Here is a 17266-nt window from a genome sequence, read left to right as displayed (position 1 = left end):
CACGAACTCTTTGTTTCCTTTGGTATAGCCATGCTCTAATCCAACTTTATATAGCACCCCGGTATATGGAAGCCGGTATATATGGGAGCCGGTCGGCCGAGCGGACAGCACGCTGGACTCGTGATCCTGGGCTCGATCCCAGGTGCCGGCGAGAAACAATGGACAGAGTTTCTTTCACCCTATGCCCCTGTTACCTAGCAGTAAAATAGGTACCTGGGTGTTAGTCAGCTGTCACGGGCTGCTTCCTGGGGGTGGAGGCCTGGTCGAGGACCGGGCCACGGGGACACTAAAAAGCCCCGAAATCATCTCAAGATAACCTCAAGATAACCCCCAATGCCATGAGCCTCTTTCTTTTTAATCAGTCTTTCATGTGGCACTGTATGAAAAGCTTTGCTAAAGTCAAGGTACTCAACATCGCAAACCTTACCACAATCAACTGCCTCAACTATGCTGAAATAAAATAATAGCAAATTTGTTAAACATGAACGGCAATTTGTAAAACCATGTTGCGAATCATTTATTAATTTATGTTTTTCAAGATGAAGACGAATTGTATTTACAATTATCGATTCAATTAACTTTCCCACAATAGACGTTAGGTTAATTGGTCGATAGTTTGATGCGAGTGATCTATCTCCTTTCTTAAAAATTGGTACCACATTAGCAACCTTCCATGACTCTGGCACTCTGCCTGACTCTACTGATTTATTAAATATGGTTGACAGTGGGTCACAAAGCTCCTCTTTGCATTCTTTAAGCACCCTGGTAAACACTTCATCCGGCCCTGGGAATTTGTTTGGATTGAGTTTTACTATTTGTTTATTTACATCCTCCCTGGTAACTGCTAAACTATTCAACCTGTCCTCCTCCCCACCCACATAGACATGTTCGGCTGAAGGCAAATTGTTAAGTTCCTCTTTAGTAAATACAGAGATAAAATATTTATTAAAAATACTACTCATCTCTTCATCACTATCTGTTATTTGACCTGTCTCAGTTTTTAATGGACCTATCCTTTCCCTAGTCTTTGTTTGATGTAACTGAAAAAAACCTTTAGGATTTGTCTTTTTTTTAGAGTTACAAGACGCAAGGGGGAAGGAGGAGCAGGAGAATTAGAAGATGCAGGAGAAGAACCCCAAGCAGTAGGAGGAGGAGAAGAAAGAGGAGAACCCCCGACCAAAAAGGTAAAAACTTTACAAACAGTAGGAGGAGAACCCCCAACCAAAAAAATAAAAACTGGATTCAGCTACAAGAAACAAAACGTTCCTGGACTCTTTATACATAATCTTGACCCAATAGGTCATCAGTAGTTATCTCTCTGATGACGCTGATGCCACCTACACCCTGCTAAGTCACCTTTCCTATGTATACACACAATAAACATTTAATAAGATAAAACCATTCTCAAGTCGATTGTGATGAGGAAGTAGAGACAGGCAATAAACAGGCACGAGAGATGAGAAGCAAAGTAAGGTGAAGTAGAGGGGCAAGTGGTAGGAACTGCAGAGGGCCTATTGGCCCATACGAGGCAGTTTCTATTATAACCACCGAAAGAGAAGGAGAAAATAATGAGAAGAGGAAAACGAGGGAACGTAGGAGAAGACAATGAACAGGAAAAAAGAGAAAAGAGAAAGAAAGGAAAGAGAAAGAAAGGTAAATGGAAAGGGTAAGCTTATGTAAGGTCACGTTTGTTAGAAAGATTAGAGCATTTGAGTATATACTGTGAAAGGGAAGAGTCCACAGCAACAAAGCCAGGACTCAAGTTCATGTTGGGTACATTGTGTATTAGAGCCGATTCAACAAGACGGCGTCTGTGTAGAGTAGAGGCAGGAAAGATTATTTTGGAGGAAGACCAATCAATGGGATGATTAGAATCCCTCACATGGCAGAAGAGAGCATTGTTAGTGTCTGCAGACTTAACACTTCTCTTGTGTTCTTTAAGTCTGTCATTCAGTGTACGGCCAGTTTCGCCAAAGTATTGGAGAGGAAAAGACGAACAGGAAATAGAGTAGACACCAGCAGCATTAGAAGCAGGAGGAGCAGTGTGAACTAGATTGCTACGAAGTGTGTTAGTTTGACGAAAGGCGAGTTTAATGTCAAGAGGACGAAAGGTATTGGTAAAAGTTTTGAGTTCAGATATGAAGGGAAGGCATAGTACAGTGCTACTAGTGTTGGAAGCAGGTTTAGGATGAAAAAAATTTCGTTTGGGTTGAGAGTAGGCACAGTTGATGAAATGCAAAGGGTAACCAAGGCGAGAGAGGTAAGGTAATTATCAAAAGAAGGCACCAAACCGGGAAGTCTATGAAGCACCATCAAAGTGCGAAATAATCAGAGGGCGCTAAATATCACCAAGAATGCCAATACGAGAACAAAAACGCATAAGGCGAACGATATCAAAAGTATCCGATTCACCTAGAATTCTATCGAGGGACAAGTGACCGCGAGGGACGGTCGGAAAGCAAGACACACGCTCGTCCTGAAAGTCAGGACATTCAACAAGGATATGCACAACTGTAAGAGGGACAACGCAATTCGGACAATAAGGAGCAGGGCGGAGCTCCATTAATTGACCATGGGTTAAGCGGGTTTGACCAACCCGCAGCCGTGCCAAAGCAGTTTCCCACCGCCGTTACGGTGGTAGGAGGAAGGCCACGGGGACACACTACGTTTGAGAGTACGCAGCTTATTACTAACCACAGAGGACCAACAACCCTGCCAACGGGCAAGAGTGGAAGAATGAATAACAGGATAAAAGTCGGAATAAGGAATACTTTTACGGGAGATGGAACAAGAACGGATAGCTTCCTTAGCGGCAGCATCCGCACGCTCATTGAAAGAAACACCAATATGGCTGGGAACCCAGCAAAACTACTGATTTAAATTTACTAGAAATAAGAAAGAGCTAATGTTGAATCTCGATGACCACCGGATGGACAGGGTTAAAAGACTCCAGAGCCATGAGGGCACTACGAGAATCAACTACAACCACAAAGGAGGAATGAGAATGAGAAAGCAAGAGACGAAGAGCATAGAGAATAGCATAAAGTTCTGCCGTAAAGACGCTAGCCTCCGAAGGGAGGCGACACATATAAGTACGGTCAGGAAAAATAATAATGTAGCCCACACCGTCCGCAGACTTAGACCCATCAGTGAAGATGGAAATAGAGTGGGAGTGCGAAGAAAAGTGCTCAAGGAAGAGGCTTTTCAGAATAGTAGGAGGGGTAAAGGCTTTAGTAATACAAGTCAGGGACGTACAAAACTTGGGAAGGGGGACTCTCCACGGAGGTAAGGAAGGAATAATGCGAGGAGAAACATTAGAAATATGAACAGAAAGAGAATCCTGTAAGCGAGATAACCGGACAGAAAGTGGGAGACAATGAAGAGGAACAGGAACCACAGGAGGAGGAAAAGTCAATGCACGACAGAGGCGAGAGGAAGGATGTTGTAAGGACCGCGCAAGACAGCGAAGACAGTAGCGATCACGGCGGTCCTGAAGAGAGAGAAAGCCAGTGTCAACATACAAACTAAGGGCGGAAGTCGAACGAAAGGCACCAGAGCTGAGACGCAACCCAGTATGGTGCAAAGCATCAAGACGGCGAAGAGTAGAAGGAGAAGCAGAAGAGTATGCAGGGCAACCATAATCGAGTTTAGACAGGACGAGAGAGGAGTGCAAATAGAGGAGCGTGCGCCTATCCGCTCCCAAGAAGTATGGGACAAAACATTAAGGAGGTTAAGGGCCTTAGAGCATTCAACTCGGAGGTAAGAGATATGGGCTGACCAAGAAAACGAGTGTCAAAGACCAACCCCAAAAGCTTCGCGGAATCCCTGTACACAATGGGATGACCATAAAGCGACAAAGAGGGAAGAAGAACGACATGCTTCCGAGTAAAAGTCATGGCACAAGTCTTAGACGCAGAGAACTTGAAGCCATGATCGGTGGCCCAAGACGACACGGCATCAATCGCAAGTTGAAGCCGCTGTTGAAGGAGAGGTGAATCATCACCCCGACACAAAGGGTAAGATCATCAACATAGAGAGCAGAGAAGACGCCAGAAAGAAGAGAGGAAAGAAGACCGTTGAGGGCAACTAGAAAAAGAGTAGTGCTCAGAACACTACCCTGGGGAACACCCTCATACTGCTGAAAAGGGGCTGAGAGAGCAGTACCAAGCCGCACACGAAAGGAACGACGAGAGAGGAAGCTCCGGAGGAAGAGCGAGAGGTTCCCACGAAGGCCAAAAGAATGAAGTTGAGACAGAATATGATACCGCCAGGTAGTGTCGTAAGCCTTTTCCAGGTCAAAAAGGACGGCAACAACGGAGGTCTTCGCAGCAAAAGCAGTACGAATATAGACCTCCAAGTTCACCAGGACATCTGTTGTGCTGTGGCACTTGCGAAAACCAAATTGAGAAGGGGAGAGGTGGCGATAGTGCTCTAAGAACCACATCAAACGAACGTTGACCATACGTTCAAAGAGCTTGCAGACACAACTCGTGAGAGCAATAGGGCGGAAGTCCTTGGGGGATGACCCGAGAGACCCTGGTTTCCGAACAGGGAGGACAACAGCATCGAGCCAGTCTTCAGGGACTGACGACGACTCCCAGACCCAGTTGTACAGCCTCAGTAAATACTGAGACGTGCACGGAGGGAGATGGCGAAGCATTTCATAATGAATGCCATCGGAGCCCGCTGCCGTAGAACCACAAAGGGCTAGGGCAGATTGAAGTTCAGAGAGAGAGAAGGGATCATTATAGGGAAGATGAAGATAAGTACAGAAATTTAAAGGACGAGATTCAAGGAGAGGCTTACGAAGAAGGAAGGATTGGGGGAGACGAGAACCAGAACTAACAGAAGAGAAATGGGAACCCAGTTCGGTTGCAACCTGCAATGGGTCCGCCACAAGAGTACCATGAAGGCGAAGGACCTGTGAGACATCGGGAACGAACTTACCCGCAATCTTGCGGATACGCTTCCAGACCAGTGGAAGAGGAGTTTCGGACGTAACGGTGGAGACATAAGTCTCCCAGCAAGCACGTTTAGCCGCACGGATGGTCCTACGAGCCACCGCACTCACCTTCCGAAACAAAAGAAAAGACTCAACCGTCTGCCGGCGGCGATGTCTCTTCCAGGCTGCACGCTTACAGCGGACAGCCCGAGCACAGTCCAAACTCCACCAGGGAACGCACTTCTGCGTTCCCCGAGAGGAAGAGCGAGGAATAGAGTGGAGGGCAGCGTCAAAGACAGTGCCATGAAAAAGAAGGAGGGCGCGAGGGAGAGGTAAAATGGAGAGGTCGGAAATAGTGGCACGGAGAGTAAAGAGGCGCCAGTCAGCCTCGGCAAACCGCCACCTAGGGAAGGAGAGAGGAGGGCGAAAGGAGAAAAAAGTGACAAGGATAGGAAAATGGTCACTGCCATGGAGGTCATCAAGGACTCGCCACCCAAAATCTAAGGAAAGGGATGACGAGCACAGAGAAAGATCAAGACAAGAAAGGGAGCGAGTCCGAGAGTCCAAATGAGTGGGCTCACCAGAATTAAGAAGGGACAGGGAAGAAGAGAGGATGAAAGGTTCAAGGAGGCGACCCCGGGTGTTTGTCAGCACATCACCCCAAAGGGCATGACGACAATTGAAATCACCCAGCAGGAGCACAGGCTCCGGCAAGGAGTCTAGGAGGTGTTTAAGATCGGGAAGAGAAAGTGGGACAGTGGGGGTAGATAAATAGAACAAACCATGTACCACCTACGCACAAAGATACGGGCGGCAGAACAGTGGAGAGGCGAGGAAAAAAGTAAGGGGACAAAGGGAACATCGGAACGAATCAAGAGAGCAGAAGAATTATGAAATCAGAATTATGAGGTGAGAGAAAAGAATAGCCACGGAAGCGACCAGGACGAGAACCAAGCATCGGTTCCTGGAGACAGACACAAAGAGGCGAAAACTGTGAAATGAGAAGTTGGAGGTCAAGGAAATTGGCATAAACTCCACGGATGTTCCACTGGAGAAAAGACATCAGCAAAGAGAGAGAGGAGAGCAACAGAAAGCAAAGAAGAAACAAAGGTGAAGAAGGAACACAGCACGCTAAAAAAGCACAGAGTCAGGATCAGGGTCAGCGAAGTCAGGGTTAGGGGGCATGGGTAAACTGAGTAAAGAAGGAGGGCAAGAAGCGGGAGGACGGACCAGAGGCGGACGAGCAGGATCTGGAGGAGAAGGAAGGTCAAATGACTACTGCGCCTTTTGACCTCATATGGATATATCCCCTCAGAGAACCATATTGCGAACAATTTGATGCCAAACTGAATGACGTAGCACGGAAATTGAATTAAGACCTCATATTTATTTATTTATTTATTTATTTATTTATATATATACAAGAAGGTACATTGGGTTTGTGAGATTACATTGGATAGTACAGTATTTACATTCTTGTAAAGCCACTAGTACGCGCAGCGTTTCGGGCAGGTCCTTAATCTAGCAGATAATTTTAAGTAGGTAATTTCAATCAGAATTGATAAATGATAAAGATACATTACAAGAGAAAAATGAGATGAGAGAGATAAGTAAGTATATTAAAGCTCTGATTGATTACATTGACAGCTTGATTAGTAATTTAAACAGATTAATAGACACCATACAGCAAATTGACAGCACATATAAGACAGCAATGATCACAATGGTAAAGATGTTCAGAATGGGTACATAAAGATTGGGAGACTGGGTAGCAAAAGATACAGATAACAAGATTTATAAACACCATACAACAGATTGGCAGCACATATAAGACAGCAATGATCACAATGGTAAAGATGTTCAAATTGGGAACATAAAGGTTGGGAGATTGGGTAGCAATTGATACAGTGCAATTTTAAGGCAAAAAGTGAAAAACTATGAAGATGAAATTAGGTACTTTTTAGTATTGATTTTGAATGATGTAAAAGTTGGACAGCTTTTCAATTCAGTAGGGAGTGAGTTCCATAAACTGGGTCCCTTTATTTGCATAGAGTGTTTACACAGATTAAGTTTAACTCTGGTGATATCAAAGAGATATTTATTTCTGGTGTGGTGATAATGGGTCCTATTACATCTGTCCAGGAAGAGTTTCAGACAAGGATTTGCATTTAAGAACAGGATTTTGTAAATGTAGTTGACACAATAGAATTTGTGGAGTGAGATTATGTTTAGCATGTTTAGGGAGTTAAACAAGGGGGCTGTGTGTTGTCTGAAAGCAGAATTTGATATTATTCTGATAGCAGATTTTTGCTGGGTGATGATGGACTTGAGGTGGCTTGCAGTGGTTGAACCCCATGCACAGATACCATAGTTGAGATAGGGATAGATTAGTGCATAATATAGAGAGATGAGAGCAGAGTTAGGAACATAATATCTGATTTTGGAGAGTATACCAACTGTTTTAGAGACTTTCTTAGTTATGTGTTGTATGTGGGTACTGAAGTTGAGTCTCTTGTTTAGGAATATGCCAAGAAACTTTCCATCATTTTTATTGCTAATGTTTACATTGTCAATCTGAAGCTGAATTGCATTTGTAGATTTGCTTCCAAATAGGATGTAGTAGGTCTTTTCTATGTTAAGTGTTAGTTTGTTGGTTGACATCCATAAGTGGACTTTTTTTAGTTCATTATTAACAACATCATTTAGTGTATGTGGGTTGGGGTTGGAGTAGATGAGGGTAGTATCATCAGCAAACAAAATAGGTTTCAGAATGTTAGAGACATTAGGCAGATCATTAATGTATATAAGAAATAGAAGAGGTCCCAAGATGCTGCCCTGTGGCACTCCAACGGTTATTGGTAGAATGGGAGAGATTATATTATTGATGGCTACACATTGGTGTCTATCACTAAGATAGGATTGGATATAGTCCAGTGCATGGCCTCGGATTCCATAATGATGGAGTTTACATAAGAGGTAATCGTGATTAACAGTATCAAAGGCCTTTCTCAGGTCAATGAAGAGTCCAATTGGAAACTCATTTTTGTCAAGGGCTGAGTAAATTATATCAAGGAGACTAATAATTGCATCGTTGGTACTCTTTTGAGAGCGGAAGCCAAACTGACAGGGGCTAAGAATGTCGAATTTTACGAGATAGGAGTAGAGCTGTTTGTAGATAATTTTTTCAAATATTTTTGATAGTATGGGTAGGTTCGATATTGGTCTATAGTTGTTTATGTCTGACGGATTACCTCCTTTATGAACTGGCGTTACTCTTGCTTTTTTAAGGATATCAGGGAAGGTATGACACTCAAGGGATTTGTTGAACAGCAGAGCTATAGGTGGCGCAAGGGCATGGGAGGCGCTCTTGTAAACAATGGATGGGATTTAACTGATGTTCCCAGCTTTGGTTTTTAGTGAGTGTATGATGGACACAACATCTGACGGGCTGACTGGTGAGAGGAGAAGAGAGTTTGGATAGCTGCCTGAGAGATATGTGTTGATATGTGTCTGAGTCTGTGGGATTTTACTTGCAAGGTTAGCACCAATCGATGAAAAGAAGCTATTAAAATTCATTCGCCATTTCTAAGTCAGATGACAGTGTAAGGCCATCCTTAGAGAGTGTTATCTGGTTGTGGGAGTGTTGTTTAGTTCCCAGGATGTTAGAGATGGTATTCCATGTGCTTTTCATGTTGCCTTTTGCTTCTTTGAATCTAGTCTCATAATATGAAAGTTTTGCTTTTCTTATGATACTGGTAAGCACTGATGAGTACCTTTTAACTACTTCCATTGAAACTAGGCCACTCCTAAATTTCTTTTCGTATTCATGCTTTTTGTTGATTGATTTAATTATGCCACTTGTGAGCCACGGGTTATTTTTTCTTTTATCAGTTACTTGTTTGGTAATGTAGAGGGAACCACATTCAAAGTGCCCGCCAAAGGAGACATTTTACAGTATAGGCAGGGCTGTGCCCTGATTGGTGGACGGCGACGGCGCACAGCCTACCCGCGCAGGCCGAGTGGGCCAGATTTGAACTGCATGTGACCCAGCGCGGACGACGCCTACCCGGCACCACTGGCACTTAGGATATGTGCCCATAGGGCCCCTAAAGAGGCATTGACTCCCTCTGTCCTACCCTTCCTGAGGAGCCTAGACTTGCTCCACCTGCCCTACCAGCCCTACCTCTCCCTACGACGACAGTTCCAGGTGTAATATTACTGTACTATTGTTGTAACACGTGGGTCACCTCTACATTGGCGCAGTGAGTAAACGTTCCCACGCGGTGATCAAGAGGACCTCGCCAAGATATCTGCATCATCGTTCTGCCGACTTCAGTCAAGACGTCTTAGATAGTGTTCAACGGTTCCAGTCTCGAATTACTGGCTTTGGTTGCACCATAGATGTTCTTCGGTTTGTTGTTCAATAGCGGTGCCCAAGATATTTCGACCCCTGTTTTTTTGTGCATATGTTTTATTCCACATCTCGTGCAATCCCCCAAGATTCTCCATAAGTTCCAGTTATCAGTGTTTTATACGGATTATTTCCCCGGATTTGTTGCATTTTATTGTCTTGTCCCCCAAGCACCGATTCCTGCGGTCCCCAAGCTCTTTGAAGGGGAGACGAGTACCACCATTCACACGGATACGGGCCACCGTTCATGAGCATACCCGACCTGTATTGTTTACGAATCCGCTCGCGGAGGATTTCAGGCTGTCGTTCCCGAGCGCATCCGTCTCCAGTGTGTTTACTACAGCGACGCCGCTCCCAGCTCTGCAGGGTGCTTGCTACAGGTCTGTTACTTTCTCATTTCTACTGTTAGCTAGACGTAACCTGTTCTAGGCTTTCTACAGAAGTAACGGCTCAGGGGGAACAGATACATTAAGTGAGCCAGTGAGTTTGTGTTCATACCAGATTTAAGGTGGATGGTGATCCGCCCTGCACACAGTTCCACACGTTCACCTGAAAAAAGTGTTTTTGAGAACCCTCAGCCCAGTGCTTATGAAAATCAGGCACATTGCTTGTTAAAGTTCCTCAAAGTGCCTGCCATATCAGATTTTCCAGTTTTGCAAGTGCAGTAAGTGCCCAGTTTTTGTCTAAGCCTCAAGTGATTTAGGTACCAATTAAGTGTGCAGTGTTTTATGTTGCTTGAAACCCACCTGGCCCCATCATTTACATTATTGACTGCAGTGCTTATTTTTTTTGTGGAACATTTATCTCTATCTCTGAACATTGGAACCTTAAGTGTGGCCATTGGTGTCTGTGTTTTTTTTTGTTGTTTGTTTTTTTGTTTGGTGTGATATACATGTGAGGTGCCTGGCCCCAGATCTAAGGCCTATTACCAGGCATGGCACGATATATTTGAGCTTTAGTTTTCGACACCAGCACAATGGCTCTAATCAAGATAAACTCTGCTTCGGCTGCTGAGCTGCAGCTGCTACCGGGTGTAGGAGATACATTGGCCGTTCGCATTATCAAGTTTTGGCATCGCCACGTGATCACGGAGGACAACATTTATGATATCAACCGCCTTCGGGCCACACCCGATTTGATGGCTGCTATATCGTTTGAGGCGGACCCGTCCCAACAGGGCCCCGGGCCCTCAGGTCAGGGGGCAGGAAGTCGTTCATCGTCCTCGTCCAGCGAAACGGGTACCCGCCGTTCCTCTAGGGGTGCCGCCAGCGGCAGACAACGTGGACGCCGACCTCAGTCACCAGCTTACTCCAGGGCTAGTGGCCGGCAAGGTACTTGGCAGGGGAGCCCCTCCCACCATCGATCGACTCGATCAAGGAGACGGACAGCTCGACACTCGTCACACAGCTCTCGGACTTCCGATTCGGATGCCTCTCTATCCCGCAGCAGGCGGACAGGTTATCGCCAGCAGAAAGAGACCTTCCGCACATTACCTCGGGCGTTGGACTATGACGGGAAGTCAGATTGGGCCACCTTCTACCGCCCTTTTACGTCTTATGCCTCGGAAAAGGACTGGAGCGGGCCTACGTTATTGACACAGTTAGGGTGGTGCCTCAAGGGTAAGGCAAGTGATTTTTACAATCACTTACTGGACAGAGAACCGTCGATCGATTATAATCGCATGATGCATAAGATGATCAAGCGATTTGGCGATAGGGAAGTTCTGGATGTAGCCATGATGAAGTTTAACCAGGCCCAGCAGGAACCAGAAGAGGATATCGCTGATTGGGCAGATAGGGCCCATCACTTGGCTCATCGGGCCTACAAACATGTGCCACGATGGGAAGTGGAACAAATCGCAGTAATGAGATTTGGCCAGGGATTACAGGATAAGAGTCTGGCAGGATACATTTCCAATGCGAGGAACTCCTCCATGGAGGAGGCTATTGATCGGGCCCAAACCTTCCAGCACAATGCCATAGCGATCCACGGTTCCTCAGGTTCCAAAGGATACGACTCCCATCACCGAGTGCCCCAAGGTCCAGCAGTGCGAGGGAATGCAGTGGGAAGGTACTCCCAGTATGAGCGGCCACCCAGGAGTAATGACGCTTCTCGGCGCTCGACACTCGCCCTTCCCAGCTCCCCAGGCACGCCACCGGCTACCAGTTCTTCAGGTTTTGGAATCAACACTTGCCGACCATCGAGTGCGGGCTCGCATCCTTTATCTTCCAGGGGCGTGGAGGCGAAGTTGGACACCTTGGTAGCAGGTATCTCAGAGACCAACGGGAGATTGGACCAGGTGTGTGAGAGTTTGAGGCACCTTACAGTTGCTCTTATGTCACCACAGCATCGCCGTAGCCCATCCCCTAGGCGACCTGTTCAGTGCTACAGGTGTGGGAAAGAGGGTCATTTTGCTCGGGACTGTGAGGAATCCGAAAGGAATGAGGAAGCAGTCCACCAGCACGGGGACACCTCGGGCAACAGGCCACGTGTTTCATTTAAGGACCAAAATTCGTCTTTAAACGCTGCCGGGTCGGCTCATTCGGCCTAAATCCGACCCAGTGCATAACAGGCCAAGGAGGGGCATCGGAGCAAGATGCTGACCAGATATTGTCTAGAGGCGTGGAAGACATCTCGGCTCACACTGACAGGGGGGACATGGACACTAGCACATCAGACTCATACAACCAGCAGAGTTTGGTTATGCTAAGTGAGAACTCGTCAAGTGAGGCTCCTTCAGGAATCCAATGCAGGACAAAAGTGGCAATTCGGGACCATGCCACTACTGAACAGACAGGTCTGGATCAGGAAGCGAAGCAAAATTCTCACAGGAAGTGGGGCCCGTTAAGACACAATGTGGAAAGGAGGGCTCAGAAGAAAATAAAGAATGAACTAGCATTTGGTCAGTTCTTGGAAGGCATAGATCCAATTGCTTTCCCTTGGGATCCTGGGGGTGAGATGTGGGAAGAGGGTTGCTCTGTCAAGGGACTCACATTCAAGGAGCAGCGCTTCGGTGCGAGGAATATTGTTAGGACAGAGTAAATTCCTAAGAGTGAAGCTGAAAAAAAAAAAAAGAAAAAAGGAAAGAGAATAGTGTAGTGTATGCAATGTTGAAACAGTTCGTGTATAGTGCAAAGATAATACGGGTAATAATTGTAATGTTCGTGTATAGTGCAAAGATAATACGGGTAATAATTGTAATGTTCGTGTATAGTGCAAAGATAATACGGGTAATAATTGTAATGTTCGTGTACAGTGCAAAGATAATACGGATAATAATTGTAATAGGACCCATTCATGAAACCAGACTTTTTACAAAAAGACATGTTATATATAGTGAAACATTTTCCCTCCAATATACCCATTGTTCTATAGGGACGGGAGGAGTGTAGAGGGAACCACATTCAAAGTGCCCGCCAAAGGAGACATTTTACAGTATAGGCAGGGCTGTGCCTTGATTGGTGGACGGCGACGGCGCACAGCCTACCCGCGCAGGCCGAGTGGGCCAGATTTGAACTGCATGTGACCCAGTGCGGACGACGCCTACCCGGCACCACTGGCACTTAGGATATGTGCCCATAGGACCCCTAAAGAGGCATTGACTCCCTCTGTCCTACCCTTCCTGAGGAGCCTAGACTTGCTCCACCTGCCCTACCAGCCCTACCTCTCCCTACGACGACAGTTCCAGGTGAAATATTACTGTACTATTGTTGTAACACGTGGGTCACCTCTACAGTAAGGAGGGGACAGTGAGTGTTGTAGAGGCTTAGAGTTTTGGAGAGAAAGAGGTTAGTTGATGAGTTTATATCTTGTGAATTATTAAATTCAGATTCCCAGTTAATATTGTGAAGTGCATTAGAGAGATTGCCTAAAGCTGATTCACTATGTAGCCTGAATGAAAGTTTTTTGGTTTCTGGTGGTGATGTGTCAATGTTTGCTATGAGGAAGGTAGGATAGTGGTCAGTTGTTCTGTCATAAATTACCCCAGATGTAAGGGGAGCTGTTATATTAGTCCATAGGTGATCCAGGGTTGTGGCAGATGTTTGAGTGACTCGGGTGGGCTTGGTGATTGTGGGGATTAGCATACAGGAGTGCATGCTGTTACGGAAATAGTCAACTTGAGGGTTGTTTTGAAGACCCAGGTCAATATTGAAATCACCTCCCAGAATGATGTGATTTTTGTTGAGATTGTTATTTATGATAAGATTCCTTACATTGTCAGAGAATAAAGCTATGTTGGTATTAGGAAATCTATAGATGGCACCGATTATCAGGGAGGATTTAAGGGATTTACTGGAGAACTTGGCAAAGCTATATTCACAATAGTCGTCTCTATCACTAATGACACTATTGCAAATGAAGGTATCTTTGTAATATATTGCTGTACCGCCACCTTTTTTATTAGGCCTGCAGTTATGAATGGCTTTATAACCAGCTAAATTGTAGAGTTGGGTATAGTCATTACTTAGCGAAGTTTCTGTTAAAATGATGAAAGATAATTTAGTACCTAGTGCTGTAAGTAGTGCATTTATATCATCAAAATGTTTACCAAGTGACCTAACATTTTGGTTGTAAACTGATAAGCAGGTGCTATTTAGGAGTTTGTTTTTTGCAAGATTTGCTGTGTAATACCTGCAATAATGATGATCAATGTGCTGATTTGTGGGGGTATGAGACAGAAGATTTCGATCTGGATCAATATCAGTAAGCATATAGATAAGATAATGTCACGATACAATAAGATAAGCAATTACAGGAACAGATGAAAACTAAATCTGCTGTAAAATAGAAAGTAATTATAGCAAAACACAACAATATAATAATATAACAATACAATAAGAGCTTACAAAGTATTGAGTCTGCTAAGATTAGAGAATAATTATGGCAAAACACAACAATAAATGCAAGTAAACAAAAGAATTGAAACAATTAGAGGTAGAATAAAGGTCACTCGAAAGCCATGGAGGATACACAAGTATGGTGGAGAGAACAAAAAATCAGTTGAGACTGTCAAGATGAATATATAAAAAAAAATTTGACAAATGATAATTGTACAGTAAAATAATCTTAAAGATAATAAATTTTATTTAGCTTAGTTTTAACCTATTTAGCTTAGTTTTAACCTATAATATATCCCCTCAGAGAACCATATTGCGAACAATTTGATGCCAAACTGAATGACGTAGCACGGAAATTGAATTAAGAAAACCAGAAAGACTACACACATTCTAGTGTGGGTGTGCAAAGTGTTAACCACTACTTAAGTAATTTATGAATATTTCTATGCTTGAAATTAGTCACTTAACTTAATCTGCAACTAATAATGAATAGAAAACATTAGTGTATGCATTAGTGTTGCATATGGTCCCCAGGACTATATGCAACTGAAAACTCACACCCCAGAAGTGACTCGAACCCAGAGTTTTCAGTTGTATATAGTCCTGGGGACCATTCAAGCTTGTTCGCATTTGTGTTCCTCACATGTGCCCCAAAGAATGAGGTGATTTGATAAAATGCTATGCCCAAGATTACCATCTGAGTGCCGGCGAGGAAGTGGTTCAAATAGCTTCGACTATCACTTCCTTATGTCCGGTCGTGATGGTCAAGCGGATTAAGGCGTCCCTGTACATACCAGTTGCGTTGCTCCTGGCAGTATGGGTTCGAGTCACTTCTGGGTGTGAGTTTTCAGTTATATATTAATAATATTATTATTATATACATACTAAAAAAAAGAGAGAATTTGATTTTATCTTGCAGGCGATGAGTCACAATAACGTGGCTAAAGTATGATGACCAGACCACACATTAGAATGTGAAGGGACGACGACGTTTCGGTCCGTCCTGGACCATTCTCAAATTGCCCTTATCTACAAATCATTCTCTCGTCTTGGCTTCTCCGTGGTGCCTCCTTGCCGTGGTGAGGGGCTCACATACACCTCCCTGGGACCGGTGTGGGTTGCCTGTGCCCCCTCCTGCCCCCTCTTTGGGTGGTGTACGTGCTGAAGGGCACCATGTAGGGGCCTTGTGAGCCATCGGACCAACCGCTGGAGGGGTCGCCTGTGAGAGGCCGCCCTGAGTGGATGGTTGGGTGTCCAGGCTGGGGCGATAGGGGGACTGGGGTGTTAGCACCTGTGTGGGAGAATGAACGTAGTAGTAGGACTCCCCTGTTGAAAAGGGGGAGCACCGCTGGGGACGACACACCCTTCCTGCACTGGCCCGTGCTCGGCCTCCCTGGCTGCACTGGTAGGTGGTATCCCTTGGTTCCAGGTCCCATCTCTTTTGTTTGGTTTGCTGTATGGATAACGACTTGCCTTCTATTACCCAGGCTCATGGGGTGGGCGACCAGGCCCGTGAGTCGGACCGTCCTGGAAGACCGGGATCTGTAGCCCCCGCTACGGAACCCAGTTTAGGCCCAGACCGGACTCTTCCTCCCTGCTCCCCTCCCTCCTCTGTGGTTGGGTCGAGCTCCAAGCCTGCTGTGGTGACTGTCTCGTCCCCTTGCACGGCTCCATCCTTTCTTGTGACTACAGCACCTTTCAACCCGTCTCTCTCTAAGGGTTCTCATCGCCATCCCCGCCATGGCTGCTCTCGTATGCTCCCTTCCCATCCTACTTCGTTCCATGCGTTGTTTGGTCCTGATACGTGGAGTAAATACTTTGACCTCCTACCTTTGGATTCAATCCTCCTGATAATTTTTCCCTTCATAGGCATCTTGTCAATTCCGTGGATGCCTCTATCACCTTCAACCCCACTCGTCTTGGTACCCGTGTCGTTGCTCCTTCTTAGGATGCGGCCGCCCGCTTGGCCGCCTTATCCTGCCTTGGCGAGGCCCCTGTTCGGGTCTCGAAGAACGCCCGATTGAATGCCAGTGTTGGCACTGTTCTCCTCCAGCACCATGTTGCGACTGGTGTTAGGGATCTCAAGGACTGCCATGAGGATATCAAGCATATCCTCGAGGCTCAGGGTCATTCTGTACTCCAGGTGGATACATTTACCCGTCCCCCTCGTGGCCATCGCCGTCTGCCCCTTAGGGTTGTGAAGGTTACCTTTGATGGTAGGTCCCTTCCGCCCTCTGTCATTCTTGCTGGTGTCAGATGCTCCGTTCAGGAATATATTCCCTCTCCGAGGCTCTGCGGTAAGTGCTGGAGGTTTGGGCATGGTACCCTCAAATGCTCTAGTCCTGTCTCTCTCTGTCCCCTGTGTGGAAGCGAGGGTCACTCTAAGTTAGAGTGCACTTCTTCCCAGGCCCGCTGCCTCAATTGCGGTGAGGCCCACCCTACTTTCTCCCGTGCATGTATTCGCTACAAACTTGAGGCGGCTGTCCTCAACTTGAAGCACCGAGACCGTTTGTCTTTTCCTGAGGCTCGCGCCAAGTTCATAGTCTCCCCTCTTTCGCTGGCGTCTCCTATGCTCGCGTGGTGCGCTCTTCCTCTCCTCGTCCTTCCCACCTTTCTCAGTCTCACAACCGTTTCCGAGCCTTAGACCCGGACACACCATCCACCACCTCCCCTGTTTCCCTCCGTTCTGTTCTCAAGGGTCCCCCTCCTGGTTCTTGTCTAGGGCTCCCCTTCTTTCTACCCAGTCTGTCACGTCTCCTGTGTCTTCTATTTCCTCTCCTTCTAGTCCTTCTCCTCCGTCTCTTGGCTCTCCACGCCGCCTGACTGTGCGGGCCGATGTCCATCGCTCTCCTGATGGTTGTATTGCTTGCTCTCGATCTTCTTCTCCTATCGAGACACTAGAGTCTGTTGCCCAGTACGTTGCTGCTGGGACGCCTGTATCTTTGAGTCAGAAGCGGAAACCTGGCTCCTCTTCTTCCTCCTCCCCTGTTGGTAAGAAAGCTTTGCTTTCTTCTTCACCCCCTATCTCTGATTCTATCATTCCTTCCCCTCCCACTTCGGTGGTGGTGCCCCCTG

Source organism: Procambarus clarkii, chromosome 9, assembly GCF_040958095.1.
Source record: "Procambarus clarkii isolate CNS0578487 chromosome 9, FALCON_Pclarkii_2.0, whole genome shotgun sequence".
Classification (NCBI taxonomy): domain Eukaryota; kingdom Metazoa; phylum Arthropoda; class Malacostraca; order Decapoda; family Cambaridae; genus Procambarus; species Procambarus clarkii.
The sequence above is the reverse complement of the archived record's forward strand: the minus strand, read 5'-3'. Positions refer to the sequence as shown.